The sequence below is a fragment of the Kryptolebias marmoratus genome, linkage group LG22 (genome assembly GCF_001649575.2).
Source record: "Kryptolebias marmoratus isolate JLee-2015 linkage group LG22, ASM164957v2, whole genome shotgun sequence".
Lineage (NCBI taxonomy): Eukaryota > Metazoa > Chordata > Actinopteri > Cyprinodontiformes > Rivulidae > Kryptolebias > Kryptolebias marmoratus.
This window is the reverse complement of record NC_051451.1, coordinates 6,370,142-6,378,320: the sequence shown is the minus strand read 5'-3', so window position 1 is coordinate 6,378,320 and position 8,179 is coordinate 6,370,142. Positions and strand designations below refer to the sequence as shown.

Sequence of the window (8,179 nt, the reverse complement as noted above, 5' to 3'; positions counted from 1 at the left end):
GAGCGTTCCTTTCTCAAAGTTTACAAAGTAACTGCCATGTGGGACAAATTATAAAAACGATAATCTGATGTCCCGTTCTCCTGAAGGCAGCACAGAGCTGCGCCGAAGAGAAACACCATCGATACCGTTGCAGTTCTGTGCCGGTTTTAATGTTTTAGGCCACAATATTTTTGCAAGTAGTTCAAAGTTTAAACTGATATTGTTGTGAATTTTTTGTGTAAACTTTACCTTTAAGCAAACACCCCCCAAAAGAATATCAACGCACCCTTTTTGAAAATATTGCTGCCAGTGCCCCCCGTCATCCTCTCAACGCCCCCCAGGGGGCGGTACTGCCCCCGTTGAGAAATGCTAGACTAAAAGATGAACACTGTTTTTACAAGTAGTGCCTTTCCAACATAATTCTTTTATTTTTGTGGACTAATTTTATTTAATGTCTTTCAGGTCAAGGAACCTTGAGAGGTTCTTGAGTTGGACCTGATCGGGCCTCTTCCAGAGACATCACGGGGAAACAATTATGTCCTGACTATGACGGACTTATACACCAAGTGGGTAGTTGCTGAGCCTCTGCAATCAAAGACCATTGTGGAGGTGTCTTCAGCAATCATCTCCAAGTTGTATATATTTGGGCTAGTCAGGAAAATAATTACTGATCAGGGCAAGGAGTTTGTAAACCAGGTGAAATTTCATCTTTTTTTTCTGTGTTATTGTTGCAAACTTCAGTCATTTGAAGATATCTACCTGTTAAACATTCAGCATGCTGTTTCAAGTGCCTACCACCCCCAGACCAATGGACAGGTATAGCTTGGGTTTTGTTGCAGGACTTTACAGTCATGTTCATTTAAATAAAATAATTCGTGACTACTTTTAGGATGAAAGGACAAATCAAAATATCAAATGTGTTCTGAGGAAGTACATAAATGACAGTCATAATGACTGGGACCTCTACCTTCCTGCAGTTGTTTATGGAATAAACACTGCAAAGCAGGCAATCCTATTGCCAGTTCATTTGCACTAAAGGCTTAATGTCTTGAAAGAGCTAAGCATGTGCTTTTTTGTTATCAGTCTTCAACCAAATACACTCCCTACTTCCTCTTGTTCCACCGCCACCCACGTCTGCCGGAGGTTATGAATGCCTGCCCAATGGGAGACAGCTTCGAGGTTGGAAATGCTGAGGAGGAAATTGAGAACCAGCTGACTGAAGTGAAACACATAAATGCCAGGGTTTGTAACTGTCAAGACGGAAGTAGATGTAACAAACCTATTATTCTATCTTGCTTATGGAGCATTTTCCTGTTTTTTGAAGGTTCTTAAAAATATTGAGAGGGCTCAAGCAAAACAGCAGAAGACCTTTGGGGACCGGAAACATAAGTTTACCCGAGTAGAGACTGTTGAGACTGAAGATGAGCGTTTTATTTCATGGGATCCAAAAAGGAGATGTACAGGGGACACATTAACAAGCCAGCACAGAGTACCTTACGTCATTGGAAACATTTCAAGCAGAGGAGTAGCCACTGTGATGAAGGGATCTACCTCCCAGAAGGTCAATGTGTCAAGACTCAGGCCATACTATAGGTTAAAAAGTGAGTTCATTTACATGCCCCACCCCCAATCCTCAATGCATTAGTAGTCTTTGTATTTATATCTTTTTTTAATAATTGATTTGATTTTGTCCTCATACATATAATCAGGTGAACAACAAACTGAGAGGAAGCTTCTCCAGGACCATGGATACTCGTCAGTGAATCTGCAGCTGGAGCACTGATATGGTTCTTCTGGAGCCAAGTGGGAAAAAGATGTGAACCCAGTTCAAGAGGGTCTTGTAAGCATTGACACATTTTTCATATATTAACCTAGAAGCCCTAACTCACAAGTATTCAAAGCACCTCTCTCTGCACCACAATGTCCGGGATAAATGGGCTGATTTTGGTCTCCTCTCCTTACTCATGTTACTAGCCCTTTTGCTATAACCTGCAATTGTAATGTAACCAGAAATTATTTTCCTAACATATTTTTATTTTCCTACCTTTAGCTAAGGTACATTGGACCAGGATTGCCCATCAGATAAGCTAATAAAGGAGGGAAGTGTTTGCCTAACACGGGAGGATTTCTGGTCCTTAAATCAGCGCATGGAATCAAATGTAAGTATATTTCATGGTGTGGCATAACACCTGTAATCTGTACTTGTCTACATGAAATGCCTGCATTTAAATAGTGGAGGAAACTGAAAAGAGATTTGTAATGAAAATGACTTTATATCTCAAAAATTTTTGAGGGGGGTGTTGATCAATTAAAATAGTCTTTTTTCTGTTGTCATAAGGGAAGAGAGATACACATTTTTGATCTCTATGTGGTGCCCATGTGGAAGGCTGAAAATGTGGATACTCTGTGTTCATTGCCTGGAAGTACTTTTATAAATCCATCTATCTCGCTATTCTTTTCATTGTCTCTTTTTCTAGTGATATAATATGTATAATAATATATATTGGTACTAATAAGACCTGACTACGAAAGATGCAGTGGTTTTCCCAGCATGGAGTCAACAGCAGGGCGCTGCTAATCACTACCTCCTCTGTGTAATGACATTTTTCTGTTTGAGATAAGTTTAGTGCAGGCATATGTTTTGTTGTTTCATCAATTGCAGGTTCTACTGGTAAAACAGAGAGAGGTAGTGTTTCTGGACTCTCTTCACCCTGATGGTTTTGGTGACGAGGCCTACAGAAATTTATTTAGGTTGAGACTATACACGTTTTCTGGCTTTGTTCAATTGCCAGTTTTGTTCTTTGGATACAAGTTCATGAAAGCCTCGTTCCCAGGCTTGTTCATAAAAGTCTTGTTCTTGTTCACTACACATACTTTCATGTAAGCTTATAATTCAACTGTGTGCAGACGCATTGCAGCCTTCATTAAATTAACCATGGACAGAGAAGACAGGGAGAGATCTTGAAGTATGTTTTAATTTATCAAAATGGGAACATTTATGCAATGAAATACATATATTTAGACACTAAATACGATTTTCCTTTTCTTAAATTTTGCTTGTGTCCTTCTGTTTTTCTTAGCCGTTTCCTCTTCAGTCTGCGGGATCTTCATGCTGATGGTATACAATCGTAACTCAAAGCTAGTAGTTATTATGAATTTCTGGAAAGTCAGTAATCTTTTTAGAAACTAAGCTGCGAGCAGAGGTGGAAGCCACCTTATTTGGAATTACCCAAATGTGACACTCTAGTAAGAGTACAACTACTTCAATATATTTTCAGTAATAAGTAGCTGTGCAAGAAACTACACACGTAAGAGTAACAAAGTATTTGGTGAAATGGCTACTCTTAAGTACTGAGTAACTGATCATAATGTCAAATTTAATATTTTACATTCATTTAATTAGACATGAATAAAAATGAAGTTATGTGCAGTGTCTGGTATTTTAAAACCTAACATGAAAAACATTAATACAAGACAAATAATGAAGGTAGAAACATAATTCCAAATAAGGTGGTTTCCAAAACTTAATAACCTAATATAAGTACTTCCACTGACAATATATGGTGTTTGCTGTGTGATTAATCTACAAACGACGCAACAGGCTGGACAGATGTAAACAGCAAAGCTTGAGCACAAAAAAGAAGTGTGACTTTTAACATAAACCTCAGATTTGTCTCTGTGTCTCGTGTATTTTTTTGTTTAAAATATGTTCTTCGTTCAGTGAAGTTACTCGCACAGGGTAGTGTATTCAGAAATTTTACTCAAGTAAGAGGAGTAATATTTAATAATAACATTATTTAGGTAAAAGTATAATGTGTGGTATAGCAAAACTACTCCTAAAAGTAAATTTATTCCAGCAAAGTTACTCAAGTAGTTGTAACTGAGTAAATGTAATTAATTACTACCTGCCTCTGGCTGTCTGAGCAATATCACTTTGACAATGGAACTTCAATGTCTGCAAAAGATTTGTTATCTGGAGGCCATTGTGACTTTTAAAAGTAATTGGTAAATCCCACAAAACTATAATAATATTGGTAATGAGTACACAGTAAGTAATTTCAAACTTACCTTTTAAAAACCACTCACTTGTATATTTCCTGATGTGTTATAACCTTTAGTATTTGTGTTTGTAGCTATTACATTGTGAATTCTTGTCCTTGCGCTATTTTGAGTGTAAATTGACCATTTCTTGCATAAATATATCTGCAAAATATATTTTTGTTATTTATAATTTTATTCCTTTCTTTTGGTTTTTGCAGAATTCCGTAACTTCAGTTGCGGTCTTCTGAATCATTTGGTGAACCACACAATGACTTTCGAAATGGTGTCCAGCCAGCAGCAACCAACATGCAGGCAGCCACAGCAGCACAGCCACCTGTCCGCTCAGAAGACATGATTACATTTACATTCATCAATGGAGTCCACTGGAGTAAATTTTCAGCATCATGTAAGTCAGAAAACTGTATTCCCTTTGCAGCGTTAACATGTTCTTCCTGCAACTGACAGTACAAAGACTGTGTGAGCTTCACAGGAAAGGGAAGACGAGGAGAAGACCATCGTTACCACTGTGACGTCATACCTGGACACTGCCCTGACCGTCAATACTAAAAGCACTGGAAATATTCAGACCTTTTCTATATACACTTTGTTTTACAAATGTTAGTTGTCACACATTCTTGTTAATTTGTTTTATTGTATTAAATGCCATTTTAAATAATTTTTGGTGAAATACATAGGCTTTTGAAATTGTGCATTTATCTTTTTGTTTGTTTACAAAATGTGTTCTTTAAATATTATGTACATTTACAATTTTTCATTTTACTTTGGCTCAGTTGACCTACTCCTGTGCAGCACAGTGTTATTTACTTTTCATATAAATAGTGTCAGGTCCACACTTAGCAAATGGTGAAGATAAGTTGTCTGTGGCTGTAATAAAGAGTAAAACCAACAAAGCTGTAAATATATCATTTTGTAACTGTTGTTTGAGGTTTGTATAATCTTGTTGTTAGAAAACTGGAACTACAAGCAAAGTAAATTAATTACAACAGCTTATGTGTAAATATAGTTATTGTTTCATAGTTCTTTTTGAACAATGACTGGAATCAATATTTTTTCTTTAAAAACTTGAGATACTGTGACTAAGTTGTTTGTTTTTAACAGCCTTAATTATTTAATTACAATTTTAAAAGTAAAGTACAGTATAGGTATTTTTGCTTTCCAAAGTCATTGCAGGAGATATTAGGCTTTTCAAATGTGTTTTGTTATGACTTGTTGAATACGGAGCAAAGTTTGATAGTATTCACACATATATAGCAGAGTGAAACAATACTTTACATTTAAAAACTGCTTTTTTCATGACAGACGCAGCTTGCTCTGTCACCACTGCCATATTTCTGCCGTTTAATTCAAAACCCTTGTATTATCAATAAAGATAATAAAACAAAAAAATTAAAACTGTCACATGCAGCGATGAATTGTGGGTAAATACTTCTCCGAAGTCCACCTGGATGCGGGCTTAGCCGAAGGCCAGATGTAGGATAAGGGGTTCTCTACAGACTGAAAGTGGGAGTTTATAAAGAAGAGGCATTTCCTAAAAGCAAACACTGATTAGCTAGCTGTATTTGCCGTTTCTCCCTCTTTTTTCTTTCTCCTAACCGCAAATTTGCCCAGAGGAAATCAAAATGAAGGTAATATAATTTTCATTAATCAAGACATATATATTACCATGTTACTACTGTAAGGGGGTAAGTTCTGGTTATGTTGTGTGCTCTTATTTTGAAAGGGGTGGCTCGGTATTGGTAGCCATCTTTGCTCTGACTGGGTTTTTATTCATTCTGCTAGAGATTTTAAGAAGGGAAGTTCATGATTTAACGAAGACAAGTTCCTGTACTCCAAAGTTACAGGTTTGAAGCCCTCACAGCTCGCACATTACACTAACATACCGCCATCAAAAGGCACTGATGTTTAGAGATTTTTTAGCATAATAAATCCACATGTATTAGTCCAATATTTCTGTTATGCTGATAGCTCAATACTTAATCACCTATTTTTGTAAATAATTGAACTTTTGTTTTTAAAAATTCTGTCATGTATTTATAGTGATCGTTTGTGTGGTGATCTCTGAATTGGGTTTTGTGGAAAGTTAAAATTAAAAGTCGATCTGTACCGTTAGCTCATTTGTGCCAGCACTAAAATAAAAAATTCCAGATTATTATAAAAATTTTGATCGATACAGAGTAACATATGTATTTATATTAATTAAAATATTACTTGCTAAGAAATGACATATTTTGGTTGATAATTCCCGTTAATGAGTAATCATTGTTATAATTTAGTCAGAATGTTATAATAAAAAAAATAAATTGTGTATTGGACTAAGTTTTTTTTGTCCTGGAAAAAAAATATTAAAATTAACTTTTGCTATTCATTTTGAATATATAGGGGAAGGAAAACACTACAGGCCTTATAGAACTGCTATTTTGTAAAATGCTGTGCTTGATGATCTAATCATATTTTTGCTATAACTGCAGGGGTTGTTGACTGGAGGAAATATTCAGAAGAATTTCAGGCTCAGCACAGAAAGCTGTATGTAATTTCTGTTTGCTTCAGCAGTGGAGCAGAATTTAAATACTGTGGTGCAGGTTTTTCTGGGGCAGCAGCAAAAGAGGACAGCTGAGGGGCTTCTACAGTGAAAAAGTACTGCACCCACTTTTGTGCCATGGATGCAGGGTTAGTAGTCCATCTTTTCTATTGAGATGCCCACCCTCACTCCCCCCCTACAATAAGTGACAACTAGCAACAGCCTAATTGTACTACGTTTTGTGTTTCCAATCGATGCCAAGATGACTTTTAAAAATGGATGTCCCAATAAACCCAATAAAATACCTCACAAATACATCCAATATTGTCTGAATGCGTTTAAAGGGAATGACAAATGTGAAATCTGGAAAAGAAAGAATTCCTGAATCTGTCTTGTGTGCTCTGATGTGGATGTACTGTAAAGTTAATTGGAGGTCCTGAAACTGAAACAACTTTTCTGAGAACACAAAGATTTTTATTTTGCCTCTTTGGCCAAGATGGCAGTTTGAAATCAGACTGCTTACTGCAAAACAAAGATTTTTATTTTTTTTAAAGACAGGCAGTCTTGATTTTTAATTGTTTTGTTGACTAAGCTAAAATATGGATACATGTGATATTATGGAGCATGAAAGCCACTGGGTATATGTCTGAGGGCCAAAAGTGTGGTTATGTACTGACTCCTAAATGTGCTTGTATTCCTTTTTTTTTTACTTTTTGATGCTCCTTTCTTTAATGTGGGAAAATCTGAAACATTTTCATGTGAACAAATGAGACAACACTGGATCTTTAGATAAGTTACATCTGCTCTTTTTTAAATTAAAGGTTTACAAGAAACAGTGTTATATCTGTTGTCAAACACAAGAAGATTCTCTTTTGTTCTTGGGTTGTAGGCTGCACCTGACACAGGTTGGTTTGGGTCTGGTCTGGATACAATGAAATATGAAGGCATCTGAAGCAAAACCTGCTCTCATTTGTCAAAAAGGCTGCTCAACGAGATAACGGCCCAAAACAAAATTTGCTCTTTATAAGTGAACTTCTATGAGATCCGATCTATGAAAGGAGCTGAAACATGGAGTGGGACGAATCGACCCTTAAAATCTGAGACAGATGAGGAAGTTGACCAGAAAGCAGAAATACCTGCTCCATTTGCAGAAATCTTACAGAAACTGACAATCACTCATCTGCAGTGACTGCTTTAAGAGGTTAAACAAGAAAATGTGAACAGGGTGTCCGCGGGGTCTTGAAAGTTATTAAAAGTTGATAAATCAATTTTGGGAAAATTAAGGGTCTTGAAAAGTATTAAAAAGTCTTGAAAGCGATTTGATGAGGTATTATTATTTTTTGCTGTTATTCTAGCTTTAAATAATTTGACAGCAAAAAGTATGTATGACTAATATTTGTTTTCCTCACCGCAGAGGATTCGGAAACTGCCTTCGCTAGAGTGTCAGGTTACAGCCTTAACGACTAGGCCTATCTTGTGCGCATGCGCGGCTGCTTTATCTCCAAGTTGAGTCTGTGTGTTCGAGTAAGTTGCCGCGAGACCGTGAGAAGAACAATGGGTAAATGCAAGTTTTCGGACTCCTGGTTGGAGATGCCTGATTTTCAAGAATGGCTGAGGCCT

General features: G+C 36.6%; 1 protein-coding gene and 1 long non-coding RNA gene across 7 annotated transcripts in view; one reads left to right on the top strand and one right to left on the bottom strand.

Moving 5' to 3' along the window:
- The window catches only part of ninl (ninein-like), a 113,949-nt gene that overhangs the window by 79,345 nt on the left and 26,425 nt on the right, over nucleotides 1-8,179 (bottom strand). The gene's annotated exons all lie outside the window — the stretch shown is intronic.
- Nucleotides 949-4,711, top strand: LOC108250726. The gene is made up of 5 exons (XR_001809312.2): nucleotides 949-1,221; nucleotides 1,304-1,580; nucleotides 1,689-1,819; nucleotides 2,030-2,138; nucleotides 4,239-4,711. It is a non-coding gene; the product is annotated as an uncharacterized LOC108250726 (long non-coding RNA).